Raw genomic sequence first — 23,032 nt, forward strand, 5'->3', positions numbered from 1 at the left:
AAAAAAATTTGGCTTCAAAAAACATTTTGGTTCCTGGGCAGCATTTTTTCTGACCGCGGAGTCACGCGTTTTCTTCCCCAGGCACCAAAAAGGCTCGATTTTTAAAAAGTGGAAGCAACACCATTTTTAGACATGGAATTTCATCCCGAAATTCTTCCTGGTGTCCGTTCTTGCATTTGGCTTTAAAAAAAAATTTGGCTTCAAAAAACATTCTGCTTCCTGGGCAGCCTTTTTCCTGACCGCGGAGTCACGCGTTTTCTTCCCCAGGCACCAAAAAGGCTCGATTTTTAAAAAGTGGAAGCAACACCATTTTTAGACATGGAATTTCATCCCGAGACTCATCCTGGTGTCCGTTTTTGCATTTGGTTTAAAGAAACAAATTTGACTTCAAAAAACATTTTGGTTCCTGGGCAGCATTTTTTCTGACCACGGAGTCACGCGTTTTCTTCCCCAGGCACTAAAAAGGCTCGATTTTTAAAAAGTGGAAGCAACACCATTTTTAGACATGGAATTTCATCCCGAAACTCATCCTCATGTCCGTTATTGTATTTGGCTTCAAAAAAAAATTTGGCTTCAAAAACCATTCTGGTTCCTGGGTAGCCTTTCTCCTGACCGCGGAGTCACGCGTTTTCTTCCCCAGGCACCAAAAAGGCTCGATTTTTAAAAAGTGGAAGCAACACCATTTTTAGACATGGAATTTCATCCCGAAATTCTTCCTGGTGTCCGTTTTTGCATTTGGTTTAAAGAAACAAATTTGAGTTCAAAAACCATTTTGGTTTCTGGGCAGCATTTTTTCTGACCGCGGAGTCACGCGTTTTCTTCGCCAGGCACTAAAAAGGCTCGATTTTTAAAAAGTGGAAGCAACACCATTTTTAGACATGGAATTTCATCCCGAAACTCATCCTGGTGTCCGTTTTTGCATTTGGCTTAAAAAAAAAAATTGGCTTCAAAAAACATTTTGGTTCCTGGGCAGCTTTTTTCCTGGCTGCGGAGTCACGCGTTTTCTTCCCCAGGCACCAAAAAGGCTCGATTTTTAAAAAGTGGAAGCAACACCATTTTTAGACATGGAATTTCATCCCGAAATTCTTCCTGGTGTCCGTTCTTACATTTGGCTTTAAAAAAAAATTTGGCTTCAAAAAACATTCTGCTTCCTGGGCAGCCTTTTTCCTGACCGCGGAGTCACGCGTTTTCTTCCCCAGGCACCAAAAAGGCTCGATTTTTAAAAAGTGGAAGCAACACCATTTTTAGACATGGAATTTCATCCCGAGACTCATCCTGGTGTCCGTTTTTGCATTTGGTTTAAAGAAACAAATTTGACTTCAAAAAACATTTTGGTTCCTGGGCAGCATTTTTTCTGACCACGGAGTCACGCGTTTTCTTCCCCAGGCACTAAAAAGGCTCGATTTTTAAAAAGTGGAAGCAACACCATTTTTAGACATGGAATTTCATCCCGAAACTCATCCTCATGTCCGTTATTGTATTTGGCTTCAAAAAAAAAAATTGGCTTCAAAAAACATTTTGGTTCCTCTGCAGCCTTTTTCCTGACCGCGGAGTCACGCGTTTTCTTCCCCAGGCACCAAAAAGGCTCGATTTTTAAAAAGTGGAAGCAACACCATTTTTAGACATGGAATTTCATCCCGAAACTCATCCTCATGTCCGTTTTTGCATTTGGCTTCAAAAAAAAATTTGGCTTCAAAAAATATTTTGGTTCCTGGGCAGCCTTTTTCCTGACCGCGGAGTCACGCATTTTCTTCCCCAGGCACCAAAAAGGCTCGATTTTTAAAAAGTGGAAGCAACACCATTTTTAGACATGGAATTTCATCCCGAGACTCATCCTGGTGTCCGTTTTTGCTTTTGGTTTAAAGAAACAAATTTGAGTTCAAAAAACATTTTGGTTCCTGGGCAGCATTTTTTCTGACCGCGGAGTCACGCGTTTTCTTCCCCAGGCACTAAAAAGGCTCGATTTTTAAAAAGTGGAAGCAACACCATATTTAGACATGGAATTTCATCCCGAAACTCATCCTCATGTCCGTTATTGTATTTGGCTTCAAAAAAAAATTTGGCTTCAAAAAACATTTTGGTTCCTGGGCAGCCTTTTTCCTGACCGCGGAGTCACGCGTTTTCTTCCCCAGGCACCAAAAAGGCTCGATTTTTAAAAAGTGGAAGCAACACCATTTTTAGACATGGAATTTCCTCCGGAAATTCTTCCTGGTGTCCCTTTTTGCATTTGGCTTCAAAAAAAAATTTGGACTCAAAAAACATTCTGGTTTCTGGGCAGCCTTTTTCCTGACCGCGGAGTCACGCATTTTCTTCCCCAGGCACCAAAAAGGCTCGATTTTTAAAAAGTGGAAGCAACACCATTTTTAGACATGGAATTTCATCCCGAAACTCATCCTCATGTCCGTTTTTGCATTTGGCTTCAAAAAAATATTTGGCTTCAAAAAACATTTTGGTTCCTGTGCAGCCTTTTTCCTGACCGCGGAGTCACGCGTTTTCTTCCCCAGGCACCAAAAAGGCTCGATTTTTAAAAAGTGGAAGCAACACCATTTTTAGACATGGAATTTCATCCCGAAATTCTTCCTGATGTCCATTTTTGCATGTTGGCTTCAAAAAAAAATTGGCTTCAAAAAACATTTTGGTTCCTCTGCAGCCTTTTTCCTGACCGCGGAGTCACGCGTTTTCTTCCCCAGGCACCAAAAAGGCTCGATTTTTAAAAAGTGGAAGCAACACCATTTTTAGACATGGAATTTCATCCCGAAATTCTTCCTGGTGTCCGTTTTTGCATTTGGGTTAAAGAAACAAATTTGAGTTCAAAAAACATTTTGGTTCCTGGGCAGCATTTTTCCTGACCGCGGAGTTACGCGTTTTCTTCCCCAGGCACCAAAAAGCCTCGATTTCTAAAAAGTGGAAGCAACACCATTTTTAGACATGGAATTTCATCCCGAAATTCTTCCTGGTGTCCGTTCTTGCATTTGGCTTAAAAAAAAAATTTCGCTTCAAAAAACATTCTGTTTCCTGGGCAGCCTTTCTCCTGACCGCGGAGTCACGCGTTTTCTTCCCCAGGCACCAAAAAGGCTCGATTTTTAAAAAGTGGAAGCAACACCATTTTTAGACATGGAATTTCCTCCGGAAATTCTTCCTGGTGTCCCTTTTTGCATTTGGCTTCAAAAAAAAATTTGGCTTCAAAAAACATTCTGGTTCCTGGGCAGCCTTTTTCCTGACCGCGGAGTCACGCATTTTCTTCCCCAGGCACCAAAAAGGCTCGATTTTTAAAAAGTGGAAGCAACACCATTTTTAGACAAGGAATTTCATCCCGAAATTCTTCCTGGTGTCCGTTTTTGCATTTGGTTTAAAGAAACAAATTTGAGTTCAAAAACCATTTTGGTTTCTGGGCAGCATTTTTTCTGACCGCGGAGTCACGCGTTTTCTTCGCCAGGCACTAAAAAGGCTCGATTTTTAAAAAGTGGAAGCAACACCATTTTTAGACATGGAATTTCATCCCGAAACTCATCCTGGTGTCCGTTTTTGCATTTGGCTTCAAAAAGAAAAATTGGCTTCAAAAAACGTTTTGGTTCCTGGGCAGCTTTTTTCCTGGCTGCGGAGTCACGCGTTTTCTTCCCCAGGCACCAAAAAGGCTCGATTTTTAAAAAGTGGAAGCAACACCATTTTTAGACATGGAATTTCATCCCGAAATTCTTCCTGGTGTCCGTTTTTGCATTTGGTTTAAAGAAACAAATTTGGCTTCAAAAAACATTTTGGTTCCTGGGCAGCATTTTTCCTGACCGCGGAGTCACGCGTTTTCTTCCCCAGGCACCAAAAAGGCTCAATTTTTAAAAAGTGGAAGCAACACCATTTTTAGACATGGAATTTCATCCCGAAATTCTTCCTGGTGTCCGTTTTTGCATTTGGTTTAAAGAAACAAATTTGGCTTCAAAAAACATTTTGGTTCCTGGGCAGCATTTTTCCTGACCGCGGAGTCAAGCGTTTTCTTCCCCAGGCACCAAAAAGGCTCGATTTTTAAAAAGTGGAAGCAACACCATTTTTAGACATGGAATTTCATCCCGAAACTCATCCTCATATCCGTTTTTGCATTTGGCTTCAAAAAAAAAATTTGGCTTCAAAAAACATTTTGGTTCCTGGGCAGCCTTTTTCCTGACCACGGAGTCACGCGTTTTCTTAGGTAGGCACCAAAAAGGCTCGATTTTTTAAAAAGTGGAAGCAACACCATTTTTAGACATGGAATTTCATCCCGAAATTCTTCCTGGTGTCCGTTTTTGCATTTGGTTTAAAGAAACAAATTTGGCTTCCAAAAACATTTTGGTTCCTGGGCAGCATTTTTCCTGACCGCGGATTCAAGCGTTTTCTTCCCCAGGCACCAAAAAGGCTCGATTTTTAAAAAGTGGAAGCAACACCATTTTTAGACATGGAATTTCATCCCGAAACTCATCCTCATATCCGTTTTTGCATTTGGCTTCAAAAAAAAATTTGGCTTCAAAAAACATTTTGGTTCCTGGGCAGCATTTTTTCTGACCGCGGAGTCACGCGTTTTCTTCCCCAGGCACCAAAAAGGCTCGATTTTTAAAAAGTGGAAGCAACACCATTTTTAGACATGGAATTTCATCCCGAAATTCTTCCTGGTGTCCGTTCTTGCATTTGGCTTTAAAAAAAAATTTGGCTTCAAAAAACATTCTGCTTCCTGGGCAGCCTTTTTCCTGACCGCGGAGTCACGCGTTTTCTTCCCCAGGCACCAAAAAGGCTCGATTTTTAAAAAGTGGAAGCAACACCATTTTTAGACATGGAATTTCATCCCGAGACTCATCCTGGTGTCCGTTTTTGCATTTGGTTTAAAGAAACAAATTTGACTTCAAAAAACATTTTGGTTCCTGGGCAGCATTTTTTCTGACCACGGAGTCACGCGTTTTCTTCCCCAGGCACTAAAAAGGCTCGATTTTTAAAAAGTGGAAGCAACACCATTTTTAGACATGGAATTTCATCCCGAAACTCATCCTCATGTCCGTTATTGTATTTGGCTTCAAAAAAAAATTTGGCTTCAAAAACCATTCTGGTTCCTGGGTAGCCTTTCTCCTGACCGCGGAGTCACGCGTTTTCTTCCCCAGGCACCAAAAAGGCTCGATTTTTAAAAAGTGGAAGCAACACCATTTTTAGACATGGAATTTCATCCCGAAATTCTTCCTGGTGTCCGTTTTTGCATTTGGTTTAAAGAAACAAATTTGAGTTCAAAAACCATTTTGGTTTCTGGGCAGCATTTTTTCTGACCGCGGAGTCACGCGTTTTCTTCGCCAGGCACTAAAAAGGCTCGATTTTTAAAAAGTGGAAGCAACACCATTTTTAGACATGGAATTTCATCCCGAAACTCATCCTGGTGTCCGTTTTTGCATTTGGCTTAAAAAAAAAATTGGCTTCAAAAAACATTTTGGTTCCTGGGCAGCTTTTTTCCTGGCTGCGGAGTCACGCGTTTTCTTCCCCAGGCACCAAAAAGGCTCGATTTTTAAAAAGTGGAAGCAACACCATTTTTAGACATGGAATTTCATCCCGAAATTCTTCCTGGTGTCCGTTCTTACATTTGGCTTTAAAAAAAAATTTGGCTTCAAAAAACATTCTGCTTCCTGGGCAGCCTTTTTCCTGACCGCGGAGTCACGCGTTTTCTTCCCCAGGCACCAAAAAGGCTCGATTTTTAAAAAGTGGAAGCAACACCATTTTTAGACATGGAATTTCATCCCGAGACTCATCCTGGTGTCCGTTTTTGCATTTGGTTTAAAGAAACAAATTTGACTTCAAAAAACATTTTGGTTCCTGGGCAGCATTTTTTCTGACCACGGAGTCACGCGTTTTCTTCCCCAGGCACTAAAAAGGCTCGATTTTTAAAAAGTGGAAGCAACACCATTTTTAGACATGGAATTTCATCCCGAAACTCATCCTCATGTCCGTTATTGTATTTGGCTTCAAAAAAAAAAATTGGCTTCAAAAAACATTTTGGTTCCTCTGCAGCCTTTTTCCTGACCGCGGAGTCACGCGTTTTCTTCCCCAGGCACCAAAAAGGCTCGATTTTTAAAAAGTGGAAGCAACACCATTTTTAGACATGGAATTTCATCCCGAAACTCATCCTCATGTCCGTTTTTGCATTTGGCTTCAAAAAAAAATTTGGCTTCAAAAAATATTTTGGTTCCTGGGCAGCCTTTTTCCTGACCGCGGAGTCACGCATTTTCTTCCCCAGGCACCAAAAAGGCTCGATTTTTAAAAAGTGGAAGCAACACCATTTTTAGACATGGAATTTCATCCCGAGACTCATCCTGGTGTCCGTTTTTGCTTTTGGTTTAAAGAAACAAATTTGAGTTCAAAAAACATTTTGGTTCCTGGGCAGCATTTTTTCTGACCGCGGAGTCACGCGTTTTCTTCCCCAGGCACTAAAAAGGCTCGATTTTTAAAAAGTGGAAGCAACACCATATTTAGACATGGAATTTCATCCCGAAACTCATCCTCATGTCCGTTATTGTATTTGGCTTCAAAAAAAAATTTGGCTTCAAAAAACATTTTGGTTCCTGGGCAGCCTTTTTCCTGACCGCGGAGTCACGCGTTTTCTTCCCCAGGCACCAAAAAGGCTCGATTTTTAAAAAGTGGAAGCAACACCATTTTTAGACATGGAATTTCCTCCGGAAATTCTTCCTGGTGTCCCTTTTTGCATTTGGCTTCAAAAAAAAATTTGGACTCAAAAAACATTCTGGTTTCTGGGCAGCCTTTTTCCTGACCGCGGAGTCACGCATTTTCTTCCCCAGGCACCAAAAAGGCTCGATTTTTAAAAAGTGGAAGCAACACCATTTTTAGACATGGAATTTCATCCCGAAACTCATCCTCATGTCCGTTTTTGCATTTGGCTTCAAAAAAATATTTGGCTTCAAAAAACATTTTGGTTCCTGTGCAGCCTTTTTCCTGACCGCGGAGTCACGCGTTTTCTTCCCCAGGCACCAAAAAGGCTCGATTTTTAAAAAGTGGAAGCAACACCATTTTTAGACATGGAATTTCATCCCGAAATTCTTCCTGATGTCCATTTTTGCATGTTGGCTTCAAAAAAAAATTGGCTTCAAAAAACATTTTGGTTCCTCTGCAGCCTTTTTCCTGACCGCGGAGTCACGCGTTTTCTTCCCCAGGCACCAAAAAGGCTCGATTTTTAAAAAGTGGAAGCAACACCATTTTTAGACATGGAATTTCATCCCGAAATTCTTCCTGGTGTCCGTTTTTGCATTTGGGTTAAAGAAACAAATTTGAGTTCAAAAAACATTTTGGTTCCTGGGCAGCATTTTTCCTGACCGCGGAGTTACGCGTTTTCTTCCCCAGGCACCAAAAACCCTCGATTTCTAAAAAGTGGAAGCAACACCATTTTTAGACATGGAATTTCATCCCGAAATTCTTCCTGGTGTCCGTTCTTGCATTTGGCTTAAAAAAAAAATTTCGCTTCAAAAAACATTCTGTTTCCTGGGCAGCCTTTCTCCTGACCGCGGAGTCACGCGTTTTCTTCCCCAGGCACCAAAAAGGCTCGATTTTTAAAAAGTGGAAGCAACACCATTTTTAGACATGGAATTTCCTCCGGAAATTCTTCCTGGTGTCCCTTTTTGCATTTGGCTTCAAAAAAAAATTTGGCTTCAAAAAACATTCTGGTTCCTGGGCAGCCTTTTTCCTGACCGCGGAGTCACGCATTTTCTTCCCCAGGCACCAAAAAGGCTCGATTTTTAAAAAGTGGAAGCAACACCATTTTTAGACAAGGAATTTCATCCCGAAATTCTTCCTGGTGTCCGTTTTTGCATTTGGTTTAAAGAAACAAATTTGAGTTCAAAAACCATTTTGGTTTCTGGGCAGCATTTTTTCTGACCGCGGAGTCACGCGTTTTCTTCGCCAGGCACTAAAAAGGCTCGATTTTTAAAAAGTGGAAGCAACACCATTTTTAGACATGGAATTTCATCCCGAAACTCATCCTGGTGTCCGTTTTTGCATTTGGCTTCAAAAAGAAAAATTGGCTTCAAAAAACGTTTTGGTTCCTGGGCAGCTTTTTTCCTGGCTGCGGAGTCACGCGTTTTCTTCCCCAGGCACCAAAAAGGCTCGATTTTTAAAAAGTGGAAGCAACACCATTTTTAGACATGGAATTTCATCCCGAAACTCATCCTCATGTCCGTTTTTTCATTTGGCTTCAAAAAAATATTTGGCTTCAAAAAACATTTTGGTTCCTGTGCAGCCTGTTTCCTGACCGCGGAGTCACGCGTTTTCTTCCCCAGGCACCAAAAAGGCTCGATTTTTAAAAAGTGGAAGCAACACCATTTTTAGACATGGAATTTCATCCCGAAATTCTTCCTGGTGTCCGTTTTTGCATTTGGCTTCAAAAAGAAAAATTGGCTTCAAAAAACGTTTTGGTTCCTGGGCAGCCTTTTTCCTGACCGCGGAGTCACGCGTTTTCTTCCCCAGGCACCAAAAAGGCTCGATTTTTAAAAAGTGGAAGCAACACCATTTTTAGACATGGAATTTCATCCCGAAACTCATCCTCATGTCCGTTTTTGCATTTGGCTTCAAAAAAAAATTTGGCTTCAAAAAATATTTTGGTTCCTGGGCAGCCTTTTTCCTGACCGCGGAGTCACGCGTTTTCTTCCCCAGGCACCAAAAAGGCTCGATTTTTAAAAAGTGGAAGCAACACCATTTTTAGACATGGAATTTCATCCCGAGACTCATCCTGGTGTCCGTTTTTGCATTTGGTTTAAAGAAACAAATTTGACTTCAAAAAACATTTTGGTTCCTGGGCAGCATTTTTTCTGACCGCGGAGTCACGCGTTTTCTTCCCCAGGCACTAAAAAGGCTCGATTTTTAAAAAGTGGAAGCAACACCATTTTTAGACATGGAATTTCATCCCGAAACTCATCCTCATGTCCGTTATTGTATTTGGCTTCAAAAAAAAATTTGGCTTCAAAAAACATTTTGGTTCCTGGGCAGCCTTTTTCCTGACCGCGGAGTCACGCGTTTTCTTCTCCAGGCACCAAAAAGGGTCGATTTTTAAAAAGTGGAAGCAACACCATTTTTAGACATGGAATTTCATCCCGAAATTCTTCCTGGTGTCCGTTCTTGCATTTGGCTTAAAAAAAAAAATTTCGCTTCAAAAAACATTCTGGTTCCTGGGCAGCCTTTCTCCTGACAGCGGAGTCACGCGTTTTCTTCCCCAGGCACCAAAAAGGCTCGATTTTTAAAAAGTGGAAGCAACACCATTTTTAGACATGGAATTTCATCCCAAAACTCATCCTCATGTCCGTTTTTGCATTTGGCTTCAAAAAAATATTTGGCTTCAAAAAACATTTTGGTTCCTGTGCAGCCTTTTTCCTGACCGCGGAGTCACGCGTTTTCTTCCCCAGGCACCAAAAAGGCTCGATTTTTAAAAAGTAGAAGCAACACCATTTTTAGACATGGAATTTCATCCCGAAATTCTTCCTGATGTCCATTTTTGCATTTGGGTTAAAGAAACAAATTTGAGTTCAAAAAACATTTTGGTTCCTGGGCAGCATTTTTTCTGACCGCGGAGTTACGCGTTTTCTTCCCCAGGCACCAAAAAGCCTCGATTTTTAAAAAGTGGAAGCAACACCATTTTTAGACATGGAATTTCATCCCGAAACTCATCCTCATGTCCGTTTTTGCATTTGGCTTCAAAAAAAAATTTGGCTTCAAAAAACATTTTGGTTCCTGGACAGCATTTTTCCTGACCGCGGAGACACACGTTTTCTTCCCCAGGCACCAAAAAGGCTCGATTTTTAAAACGTGGAAGCAACACCATTTTTAGACATGGAATTTCATCCCGAAATTCTTCCTGGTGTCCGTTCTTGCATTTGGCTTAAAAAAAAAATTTCGCTTCAAAAAACATTCTGTTTCCTGGGCAGCCTTTCTCCTGACCGCGGAGTCACGCGTTTTCTTCCCCAGGCACCAAAAAGGCTCGATTTTTAAAAAGTGGAAGCAACACCATTTTTAGACATGGAATTTCCTCCGGAAATTCTTCCTGGTGTCCCTTTTTGCATTTGGCTTCAAAAAAAAATTTGGCTTCAAAAAACATTCTGGTTCCTGGGCAGCCTTTTTCCTGCCCGCGGAGTCACGCATTTTCTTCCCCAGGCACCAAAAAGGCTCGATTTTTAAAAAGTGGAAGCAATACCATTTTTAGACATGGAATTTCATCCCGAAATTCTTCCTGGTGTCCGTTTTTGCGTTTGGTTTAAAGAAACAAATTTGAGTTCAAAAACCATTTTGGTTTCTGGGCAGCATTTTTTCTGACCGCGGAGTCACGCGTTTTCTTCGCCAGGCACTAAAAAGGCTCGATTTTTAAAAAGTGGAAGCAACACCATTTTTAGACATGGAATTTCATCCCGAAACTCATCCTGGTGTCCGTTTTTGCATTTGGCTTCAAAAAGAAAAATTGGCTTCAAAAAACGTTTTGGTTCCTGGGCAGCTTTTTTCCTGGCTGCGGAGTCACGCGTTTTCTTCCCCAGGCACCAAAAAGGCTCGATTTTTAAAAAGTGGAAGCAACACCATTTTTAGACATGGAATTTCATCCCGAAACTCATCCTCATGTCCGTTTTTGCATTTGGCTTCAAAAAAATATTTGGCTTCAAAAAACATTTTGGTTCCTGTGCAGCCTGTTTCCTGACCGCGGAGTCAAGCATTTTCTTCCCCAGGCACCAAAAAGGCTCGATTTTTAAAAAGTGGAAGCAACACCATTTTTAGACATGGAATTTCATCCCGAAATTCTTCCTGGTGTCCGTTCTTGCATTTGGCTTCAAAAAAAATTTGGCTTCAAAAAACATTCTGCTTCCTGGGCAGCCTTTTTCCTGACCGCGGAGTCACGCGTTTTCTTCCCCAGGCACCAAAAAGGCTCGATTTTTAAAACGTGGAAACAACACCATTTTTAGACATGGAATTTCATCCCGAAATTCTTCCTGGTGTCCGTTCTTGCATTTGGCTTAAAAAAAAAATTTCGCTTAAAAAAACATTCTGGTTCCTGGGCAGCCTTTCTCCTGACCGCGGAGTCACGCGTTTTCTTCCCCAGGCACCAAAAAGGCTCGATTTTTAAAAAGTGGAAGCAACACCATTTTTAGACATGGAATTTCCTCCGGAAATTCTTCCTGGTGTCCCTTTTTGCATTTGGCTTCAAAAAAAAATTTGGCTTCAAAAAACATTCTGGTTCCTGGGCAGCCTTTTTCCTGCCCGCGGAGTCACGCATTTTCTTCCCCAGGCACCAAAAAGGCTCGATTTTTAAAAAGTGGAAGCAATACCATTTTTAGACATGGAATTTCATCCCGAAATTCTTCCTGGTGTCCGTTTTTGCGTTTGGTTTAAAGAAACAAATTTGAGTTCAAAAACCATTTTGGTTTCTGGGCAGCATTTTTTCTGACCGCGGAGTCACGCGTTTTCTTCGCCAGGCACTAAAAAGGCTCGATTTTTAAAAAGTGGAAGCAACACCATTTTTAGACATGGAATTTCATCCCGAAACTCATCCTGGTGTCCGTTTTTGCATTTGGCTTCAAAAAGAAAAATTGGCTTCAAAAAACGTTTTGGTTCCTGGGCAGCTTTTTTCCTGGCTGCGGAGTCACGCGTTTTCTTCCCCAGGCACCAAAAAGGCTCGATTTTTAAAAAGTGGAAGCAACACCATTTTTAGACATGGAATTTCATCCCGAAACTCATCCTCATGTCCGTTTTTGCATTTGGCTTCAAAAAAATATTTGGCTTCAAAAAACATTTTGGTTCCTGTGCAGCCTGTTTCCTGACCGCGGAGTCAAGCATTTTCTTCCCCAGGCACCAAAAAGGCTCGATTTTTAAAAAGTGGAAGCAACACCATTTTTAGACATGGAATTTTATCCCGAAATTCTTCCTGGTGTCCGTTCTTGCATTTGGCTTTAAAAAAAAATTTGGCTTCAAAAAACATTCTGCTTCCTGGGCAGCCTTTTTCTTGCCCGCGGAGTCACGCGTTTTCTTATTCAGGCACCAAAAAGGCTCGATTTTTAAAAAGTGGAAGCAACACCATTTTTAGACATGGAATTTCATCCCGAAACTCATCCTGGTGTCCGTTTTTGCATTTGGCTTCACAAAAAAAATTCGCTTCAAAAAACATTTTGGTTCCTGGGCAGCCTTTTTCCTGACCGCGGAGTCACGCGTTTTCTTCCCCAGGCACCAAAAAGGCTCAATTTTTAAAAGGTGGAAGCAACACCATTCTTAGACATGGAATTTCATCCCGAGACTCATCCCGGTGTCCGTTTTTGCATTTGGCTTCAAAAAAACAAAATTGGCGTCAAAAAACATTTTGGTTCCTGGGCAGCATTTTTTCTGATCACGGAGTCACGCGTTTTCTTCCCTAGGCACCAAAAAGGCTCGATTTTTAAAAACTGGAAGCAACACCATTTTTTGACATGGAATTTTATACCGAAATTCTTCCTGGTGTCCGTTTTTGCATTTGGTTTAAAGAAACAAATTTGAGTTCAAAAAACATTTTGGTTCCTGGGCAGCATTTTTTCTGACCGCGGAGTCACGCGTTTTCTTCCCCAGGCACCAAAAAGGCTCAATTTTTAAAAACTGGAAGCAACACCATTTTTAGACATGGAATTTCATCCCGAAACTCATCCTCATGTCCGTTTTTGCATTTGGCTTCAAAAAAAAATTTGGCTTCAAAAAACATTTTGGTTCCTGGGCAGACTTTTTCCTGACCGCGGAGTCATGCGTTTTCTACCCCAGGCACCAAAAAGGCTCGATTTTTAAAAAGTGGAAGCAACACCATTTTTAGACATGGAATTTCATCCCGAAACTAATCCCGGTGTCCGTTTTTGCATTTGGCTTCAAAAAAAAATTTGGCTTCAAAAAACATTTTGGTTCCTGGGCAGCCTTTTTCTTGCCCGCGGAGTCACGCGTTTTCTTCTTCAGGCACCAAAAAGGCTCGATTTTTAAAAAGTGGAAGCAACACCATTTTTAGACATGGAATTTCATCCCAAAACTCATCCTGTTGTCCGTTTTTGCATTTGGCTTCAAAAAAAAAATTTGGGTTCAAAAAACATTTTGGTTCCTGGGCAGCCTTTTTCCTGACCGCAGAGTCATGCGTTTTCTACCCCAGGCACCAAAAAGGCTCGATTTTTAAAAAGTGGAAGCAACACCATTTTTAGACATGGAATTTCATCCCAAAACTCATCCTGTTGTCCGTTTTTGCATTTGGCTTCAAAAAAAAAAATTTGGGTTCAAAAAACATTTTGGTTCCTGGGCAGCCTTTTTCCTGACCGCAGAGTCATGCGTTTTCTACCCCAGGCACCAAAAAGGCTCGATTTTTAAAAAGTGGAAGCAACACCATTTTTAGACATGGAATTTCATCTCGAAACTAATCCCGGTGTCCGTTTTTGCATTTGGCTTCAAAAAAAATTTGGCTTCAAAAAACATTTTGGTTCCTGTGCAGCCTGTTTCCTGACCGCGGAGTCAAGCATTTTCTTCCCCAGGCACCAAAAAGGCTCGATTTTTAAAAAGTGGAAGCAACACCATTTTTAGACATGGAATTTCATCCCGAAATTCTTCCTGGTGTCCGTTCTTGCATTTGGCTTTAAAAAAAAATTTGGCTTCAAAAAACATTCTGCTTCCTGGGCAGCCTTTTTCCTGACCGCGGAGTCACGCGTTTTCTTCCCCAGGCACCAAAAAGGCTCGATTTTTAAAACGTGGAAACAACACCATTTTTAGACATGGAATTTCATCCCGAAATTCTTCCTGGTGTCCGTTCTTGCATTTGGCTTAAAAAAAAAATTTCGCTTCAAAAAACATTCTGGTTCCTGGGCAGCCTTTCTCCTGACCGCGGAGTCACGCGTTTTCTTCCCCAGGCACCAAAAAGGCTCGATTTTTAAAAAGTGGAAGCAACACCATTTTTAGACATGGAATTTCCTCCGGAAATTCTTCCTGGTGTCCCTTTTTGCATTTGGCTTCAAAAAAAAATTTGGCTTCAAAAAACATTCTGGTTCCTGGGCAGCCTTTTTCCTGCCCGCGGAGTCACGCATTTTCTTCCCCAGGCACCAAAAAGGCTCGATTTTTAAAAAGTGGAAGCAATACCATTTTTAGACATGGAATTTCATCCCGAAATTCTTCCTGGTGTCCGTTTTTGCGTTTGGTTTAAAGAAACAAATTTGAGTTCAAAAACCATTTTGGTTTCTGGGCAGAATTTTTTCTGACCGCGGAGTCACGCGTTTTCTTCGCCAGGCACTAAAAAGGCTCGATTTTTAAAAAGTGGAAGCAACACCATTTTTAGACATGGAATTTCATCCCGAAACTCATCCTGGTGTCCGTTTTTGCATTTGGCTTCAAAAAGAAAAATTGGCTTCAAAAAACGTTTTGGTTCCTGGGCAGCTTTTTTCCTGGCTGCGGAGTCACGCGTTTTCTTCCCCAGGCACCAAAAAGGCTCGATTTTTAAAAAGTGGAAGCAACACCATTTTTAGACATGGAATTTCATCCCGAAACTCATCCTCATGTCCGTTTTTGCATTTGGCTTCAAAAAAATATTTGGCTTCAAAAAACATTTTGGTTCCTGTGCAGCCTGTTTCCTGACCGCGGAGTCAAGCATTTTCTTCCCCAGGCACCAAAAAGGCTCGATTTTTAAAAAGTGGAAGCAACACCATTTTTAGACATGGAATTTTATCCCGAAATTCTTCCTGGTGTCCGTTCTTGCATTTGGCTTTAAAAAAAAATTTGGCTTCAAAAAACATTCTGCTTCCTGGGCAGCCTTTTTCTTGCCCGCGGAGTCACGCGTTTTCTTATTCAGGCACCAAAAAGGCTCGATTTTTAAAAAGTGGAAGCAACACCATTTTTAGACATGGAATTTCATCCCGAAACTCATCCTGGTGTCCGTTTTTGCATTTGGCTTCACAAAAAAAATTCGCTTCAAAAAACATTTTGGTTCCTGGGCAGCCTTTTTCCTGACCGCGGAGTCACGCGTTTTCTTCCCCAGGCACCAAAAAGGCTCAATTTTTAAAAGGTGGAAGCAACACCATTTTTAGACATGGAATTTCATCCCGAGACTCATCCCGGTGTCCGTTTTTGCATTTGGCTTCAAAAAAACAAAATTGGCGTCAAAAAACATTTTGGTTCCTGGGCAGCATTTTTTCTGATCACGGAGTCACGCGTTTTCTTCCCTAGGCACCAAAAAGGCTCGATTTTTAAAAACTGGAAGCAACACCATTTTTTGACATGGAATTTTATACCGAAATTCTTCCTGGTGTCCGTTTTTGCATTTGGTTTAAAGAAACAAATTTGAGTTCAAAAAACATTTTGGTTCCTGGGCAGCATTTTTTCTGACCGCGGAGTCACGCGTTTTCTTCCCCAGGCACCAAAAAGGCTCAATTTTTAAAAACTGGAAGCAACACCATTTTTAGACATGGAATTTCATCCCAAAACTCATCCTGTTGTCCGTTTTTGCATTTGGCTTCAAAAAAAAAATTTGGGTTCAAAAAACATTTTGGTTCCTGGGCAGCCTTTTTCCTGACCGCAGAGTCATGCGTTTTCTACCCCAGGCACCAAAAAGGCTCGATTTTTAAAAAGTGGAAGCAACACCATTTTTAGACATGGAATTTCATCCCAAAACTCATCCTGTTGTCCGTTTTTGCATTTGGCTTCAAAAAAAAAAATTTGGGTTCAAAAAACATTTTGGTTCCTGGGCAGCCTTTTTCCTGACCGCAGAGTCATGCGTTTTCTACCCCAGGCACCAAAAAGGCTCGATTTTTAAAAAGTGGAAGCAACACCATTTTTAGACATGGAATTTCATCTCGAAACTAATCCCGGTGTCCGTTTTTGCATTTGGCTTCAAAAAAAAATTTGGCTTCAAAAAACATTTTGGTTACTGGGCAGCCTTTTTCCTGACCGCGGAGTCACGCGTTTTCTTCCCCAAGCACCAAAAAGGCTCGATTTTTAAAAAGTGGAAGCAACACCATTTTTAGACATGGAATTTCATCCCGAAACTCATCCTGGTATCCGTTTTTGCATTTGGCTTCACAAAAAAAATTCGCTTCAAAAAACATTTTGGTTCCTGGGCAGCCTTTTTCCTGACCGCGGAGTCACGCGTTTTCTTCCCCAGGCACCAAAAAGGCTCAATTTGTAAAAGGTGGAAGCAACACCATTTTTAGACATGGAATTTCATCCCGAGACTCATCCCGGTGTCCGTTTTTGCATTTGGCTTCAAAAAACATTTTGGTTCCTGGGCAGCCTTTTTCCTGACCGCGGAGTCACGCGTTTTCTTCCCCAGGCCACAAAAAGGCTCGATTTTTAAAAAGTGGAAGCAACACCATTTTTAGACATGGAATTTCATCCCGAAACTCATCCTCATGTCCGTTTTTGCATTTGGCTTCAAAAAACATTTTGGTTCCTGGGCAGATTTTTTCCTGACCGCGGAGTCATGCGTTTTCTTCCCCAGGCACCAAAAAGGCTCAATTTTTAAAAAGTGGAAGCAACACCATTTTTAGACATGGAATTTCATCCCGAAACTCATCCCGGTGTCCGTTTTTGCATTTGGCTTCAAAAAAAAAATTTAGCTTCAAAAAACCTTTTGGTTCCTGGGCAGCCTTTTTCCTGAGTCACGCGTTTTCTTCCCCAGGCACCAAAAAGGCTCGATTTTTAAAAAGTGGAAGCCACACCATTTTTAGACATGGAATTTCATCCCGAAACTCATCCTGGTATCCGTTCTTGCATTTGGCTTCAAAAAAAAATGTAGGTTCAAAAAAACCTTTTGGTTCCTGGGCTGCATTTTTCCTGACCGTGGAGTCACGCGTTTTCTTCCCCAGGCACCAAAAAGGCTCGATTTTTAAAAAGTGGAAGCAACACCATTTTTAGACATGGAATTTCATCCCGAAACTAATCCCGGTGTCCGTTTTTGCATTTGGCTTCAAAAAAAAATTTGGCTTCAAAAAACATTTTGGTTCCTGGGCAGCCTTTTTCTTGCCCGCGGAGTCAAGCGTTTTCTTCCCCAGGCACCAAAAAGGCTCGATTTTTAAAAAGTGGAAGCAACACCATTTTAAGACATGGAATTTCATCCCGAAACTCATCCTGGTGTCCGTTTTTGCATTTGGCTTCAAAAAAAAAATTTGGGTTCAAAAAACATTTTGGTTCCTGGGCAGCCTTTTTCCTGACCGCAGAGTCATGCGTTTTCTACCCCAGGCACCAAAAAGGCTCAATTTTTAAAAGGTGGAAGCAACACCATTTTTAGACATGGAATTTCATCCCGAGACTCATCCCGGTGTCCGTTTTTGCATTTGGCTTCAAAAAAAAATGTATCTTCAAAAAAACCTTTTGGTTCCTGGTCTGCATTTTTCCTGACCGCGGAGTCACGCGTTTTCTTCCCCAGGCACCAAAAAGGCTCGATTTTTAAGAAGTGGAAGCAACACCATTTTTGGACATGAAATTTCATCCCGAAACTCATCCTGGTGTCCGTTTTTGCATTTGGCTTCAAAAAAAAAATTTAGCTTCAAAAAACCTTTTGGTTCCTGGGCAGCCTTTTTCCTGAGTCACGCGTTTTCTTCCCCAGGCACCAAAAAGGCTCGATTTTTAAAAAGTGGAAGCCACACCATTTTTAGACATGGAATTTCATCCCGAAACTCATCCTCATGTCCGTTTTTGCATTTGGCTTCAAAAAACATTTTGGTTCCTGGGCAGATTTTTTCCTGACCGCGGAGTCATGCGTTTTCTTCCCCAGGCACCAAAAAGGCTCAATTTTTAAAAAGTGGAAGCAACACCATTTTTAGACATGGAATTTCATCCCGAAACTCATCCCGGTGTCCGTTTTTGCATTTGGCTTCAAAAAAAAAATTTAGCTTCAAAAAACCTTTTGGTTCCTGGGCAGCCTTTTTCCTGAGTCACGCGTTTTCTTCCCCAGGCACCAAAAAGGCTCGATTTTTAAAAAGTGGAAGCCACACCATTTTTAGACATGGAATTTCATCCCGAAACTCATCCTGGTATCCGTTCTTGCATTTGGCTTCAAAAAAAAATGTAGGTTCAAAAAAACCTTTTGGTTCCTGGGCTGCATTTTTCCTGACCGTGGAGTCACGCGTTTTCTTCCCCAGGCACCAAAAAGGCTCGATTTTTAAAAAGTGGAAGCAACACCATTTTTAGACATGGAATTTCATCCCGAAACTAATCCCGGTGTCCGTTTTTGCATTTGGCTTCAAAAAAAAATTTGGCTTCAAAAAACATTTTGGTTCCTGGGCAGCCTTTTTCTTGCCCGCGGAGTCAAGCGTTTTCTTCCCCAGGCACCAAAAAGGCTCGATTTTTAAAAAGTGGAAGCAACACCATTTTAAGACATGGAATTTCATCCCGAAACTCATCCTGGTGTCCGTTTTTGCATTTGGCTTCAAAAAAAAAATTTGGGTTCAAAAAACATTTTGGTTCCTGGGCAGCCTTTTTCCTGACCGCAGAGTCATGCGTTTTCTACCCCAGGCACCAAAAAGGCTCAATTTTTAAAAGGTGGAAGCAACACCATTTTTAGACATGGAATTTCATCCCGAGACTCATCCCGGTGTCCGTTTTTGCATTTGGCTTCAAAAAAAAATGTATCTTCAAAAAAACCTTTTGGTTCCTGGTCTGCATTTTTCCTGACCGCGGAGTCACGCGTTTTCTTCCCCAGGCACCAAAAAGGCTCGATTTTTAAGAAGTGGAAGCAACACCATTTTTGGACATGAAATTTCATCCCGAAACTCATCCTGGTGTCCGTTTTTGCATTTGGCTTCAAAAAAAAAATTTAGCTTCAAAAAACCTTTTGGTTCCTGGGCAGCCTTTTTCCTGAGTCACGCGTTTTCTTCCCCAGGCACCAAAAAGGCTCGATTTTTAAAAAGTGGAAGCCACACCATTTTTAGACATGGAATTTCATCCCGAAACTCATCCTGGTATCCGTTCTTGCATTTGGCTTCAAAAAAAAATGTAGGTTCAAAAAAACCTTTTGGTTCCTGGGCTGCATTTTTCCTGACCGCGGAGTCACGCGTTTTCTTCCCCAGGCACCAAAAAGGCTCGATCTTTAAAAAGTGGAAGCAACACCATTTTAAGACATGGAATTTCATCCCGAAACTCATCCTGGTGTCCTTTTTTGCAGTTGGGTTGAAAAAAAAAATTTGGCTTCAAAAAACATTTTGGTTCCTGGGCAGCCTTTTTCCTGACCGCGGAGTCACGCGTTTTCTTCCCCAAGCACCAAAAAGGCTCGATTTTTAAAAAGTGGAAGCAACACCATTTTTAGACATGGAATTTCATCCCGAAACTCATCCTGGTATCCGTTTTTGCATTTGGCTTCACAAAAAAAATTCGCTTCAAAAAACATTTTGGTTCCTGGGCAGCCTTTTTCCTGACCGCGGAGTTACGCGTTTTCTTCCCCAGGCACCAAAAAGGCTCAATTTTTAAAAGGTGGAAGCAACACCATTTTTAGACATGGAATTTCATCCCGAGACTCATCCCGGTGTCCGTTTTTGCATTTGGCTTCAAAAAACATTTTGTTTCCTTGGCAGCCTTTTTCCTGACCGCGGAGTCACGCGTTTTCTTCCCCAGGCCACAAAAAGGCTCGATTTTTAAAAAGTGGAAGCAACACCATTTTTAGACATGGAATTTCATCCCGAAACTCATCCTCATGTCCGTTTTTGCATTTGGCTTCAAAAAACATTTTGGTTCCTGGGCAGATTTTTTCCTGACCGCGGAGTCATGCGTTTTCTTCCCCAGGCACCAAAAAGGCTCAATTTTTAAAAAGTGGAAGCAACACCATTTTTAGACATGGAATTTCATCCCGAAACTCATCCCGGTGTCCGTTTTTGTATTTGGCTTCAAAAAAAAAATTTAGCTTCAAAAAACCTTTTGGTTCCTGGGCAGCCTTTTTCCTGAGTCACGCGTTTTCTTCCCCAGGCACCAAAAAGGCTCGATTTTTAAAAAGTGGAAGCAACACCATTTTTAGACATGGAATTTCATCCCGAAACTCATCCTGGTATCCGTTCTTGCATTTGGCTTCAAAAAAAAATGTAGGTTCAAAAAAACCTTTTGGTTCCTGGGCTGCATTTTTCCTGACCGTGGAGTCACGCGTTTTCTTCCCCAGGCACCAAAAAGGCTCGATTTTTAAAAAGTGGAAGCAACACCATTTTTAGACATGGAATTTCATCCCGAAACTAATCCCGGTGTCCGTTTTTGCATTTGGCTTCAAAAAAAAATTTGGCTTCAAAAAACATTTTGGTTCCTGGGCAGCCTTTTTCTTGCCCGCGGAGTCAAGCGTTTTCTTCCCCAGGCACCAAAAAGGCTCGATTTTTAAAAAGTGGAAGCAACACCATTTTAAGACATGGAATTTCATCCCGAAACTCATCCTGGTGTCCGTTTTTGCATTTGGCTTCAAAAAAAAAATTTGGGTTCAAAAAACATTTTGGTTCCTGGGCAGCCTTTTTCCTGACCGCAGAGTCATGCGTTTTCTACCCCAGGCACCAAAAAGGCTCAATTTTTAAAAGGTGGAAGCAACACCATTTTTAGACATGGAATTTCATCCCGAGACTCATCCCGGTGTCCGTTTTTGCATTTGGCTTCAAAAAAAAATGTATCTTCAAAAAAACCTTTTGGTTCCTGGTCTGCATTTTTCCTGACCGCGGAGTCACGCGTTTTCTTCCCCAGGCACCAAAAAGGCTCGATTTTTAAGAAGTGGAAGCAACACCATTTTTGGACATGAAATTTCATCCCGAAACTCATCCTGGTGTCCGTTTTTGCATTTGGCTTCAAAAAAAAAATTTAGCTTCAAAAAACCTTTTGGTTCCTGGGCAGCCTTTTTCCTGAGTCACGCGTTTTCTTCCCCAGGCACCAAAAAGGCTCGATTTTTAAAAAGTGGAAGCCACACCATTTTTAGACATGGAATTTCATCCCGAAACTCATCCTGGTATCCGTTCTTGCATTTGGCTTCAAAAAAAAATGTAGGTTCAAAAAAACCTTTTGGTTCCTGGGCTGCATTTTTCCTGACCGCGGAGTCACGCGTTTTCTTCCCCAGGCACCAAAAAGGCTCGATCTTTAAAAAGTGGAAGCAACACCATTTTAAGACATGGAATTTCATCCCGAAACTCATCCTGGTGTCCTTTTTTGCAGTTGGGTTGAAAAAAAAATTTTGGCTTCAAAAAACATTTTGGTTCCTGGGCAGCCTTTTTCCTGACCGCGGAGTCACGCGTTTTCTTCCCCAAGCACCAAAAAGGCTCGATTTTTAAAAAGTGGAAGCAACACCATTTTTAGACATGGAATTTCATCCCGAAACTCATCCTGGTATCCGTTTTTGCATTTGGCTTCACAAAAAAAATTCGCTTCAAAAAACATTTTGGTTCCTGGGCAGCCTTTTTCCTGACCGCGGAGTTACGCGTTTTCTTCCCCAGGCACCAAAAAGGCTCAATTTTTAAAAGGTGGAAGCAACACCATTTTTAGACATGGAATTTCATCCCGAGACTCATCCCGGTGTCCGTTTTTGCATTTGGCTTCAAAAAACATTTTGTTTCCTTGGCAGCCTTTTTCCTGACCGCGGAGTCACGCGTTTTCTTCCCCAGGCCACAAAAAGGCTCGATTTTTAAAAAGTGGAAGCAACACCATTTTTAGACATGGAATTTCATCCCGAAACTCATCCTCATGTCCGTTTTTGCATTTGGCTTCAAAAAACATTTTGGTTCCTGGGCAGATTTTTTCCTGACCGCGGAGTCATGCGTTTTCTTCCCCAGGCACCAAAAAGGCTCAATTTTTAAAAAGTGGAAGCAACACCATTTTTAGACATGGAATTTCATCCCGAAACTCATCCCGGTGTCCGTTTTTGTATTTGGCTTCAAAAAAAAAATTTAGCTTCAAAAAACCTTTTGGTTCCTGGGCAGCCTTTTTCCTGAGTCACGCGTTTTCTTCCCCAGGCACCAAAAAGGCTCGATTTTTAAAAAGTGGAAGCAACACCATTTTTAGACATGGAATTTCATCCCGAAACTCATCCTGGTATCCGTTCTTGCATTTGGCTTCAAAAAAAAATGTAGGTTCAAAAAAACCTTTTGGTTCCTGGGCTGCATTTTTCCTGACCGCGGAGTCACGCGTTTTCTTCCCCAGGCACCAAAAAGGCTCGATTTTTAAAAAGTGGAAGCAACACCATTTTTAGACATGGAATTTCATCCCGAAACTAATCCCGGTGTCCGTTTTTGCATTTGGCTTCAAAAAAAAATTTGGCTTCAAAAAACATTTTGGTTCCTGGGCAGCCTTTTTCTTGCCCGCGGAGTCAAGCCTTTTCTTCCCCAGGCACCAAAAAGGCTCGATTTTTAAAAAGTGGAAGCAACACCATTTTAAGACATGGAATTTCATCCCGAAACTCATCCTGGTGTCCTTTTTTGCAGTTGGGTTGAAAAAAAAAATTTGGCTTCAAAAAACATTTTGGTTCCTGGGCAGCATTTTTTCTGACCGCGGAGTCACGCGTTTTCTTCCCCAGGCACCAAAAAGGCTCGATTTTTAAAAAGTGGAAGCAACACCATTTTTAGACATGGAATTTCATCCCAAATCTCATCCTGTTGTCCGTTTTTGCATTTGGCTTCAAAAAAAAAATTTGGGTTCAAAAAACATTTTGGTTCCTGGGCAGCCTTTTTCCTGACCGCAGAGTCATGCGTTTTCTACCCCAGGCACCAAAAAGGCTCAATTTTTAAAAGGTGGAAGCAACACCATTTTTAGACATGGAATTTCATCCCGAGACTCATCCCGGTGTCCGTTTTTGCATTTGGCTTCAAAAAACATTTTGGTTCCTGGGCAGACTTTTTCCTGACCGCGGAGTCATGCGTTTTCTTCTCCAGGCACCAAAAAGGCTCGATTTTTAAAAAGTGGAAGCAACACCATTTTTAGACATGGAATTTCATCTCGAAACTAATCCCGGTGTCCGTTTTTGCATTTGGCTTCAAAAAAAAATTTGGCTTCAAAAAACATTTTGGTTCCTGGGCAGCCTTTTTCCTGACCGCCGAGTCACACGTTTTCTTCCCCAAGCAACAAAAAGGCTCGA

This window comes from Pantherophis guttatus, chromosome 14 (assembly GCF_059756535.1).
Source record: "Pantherophis guttatus breed Tessera chromosome 14, ASM5975653v1, whole genome shotgun sequence".
Lineage (NCBI taxonomy): Eukaryota > Metazoa > Chordata > Lepidosauria > Squamata > Colubridae > Pantherophis > Pantherophis guttatus.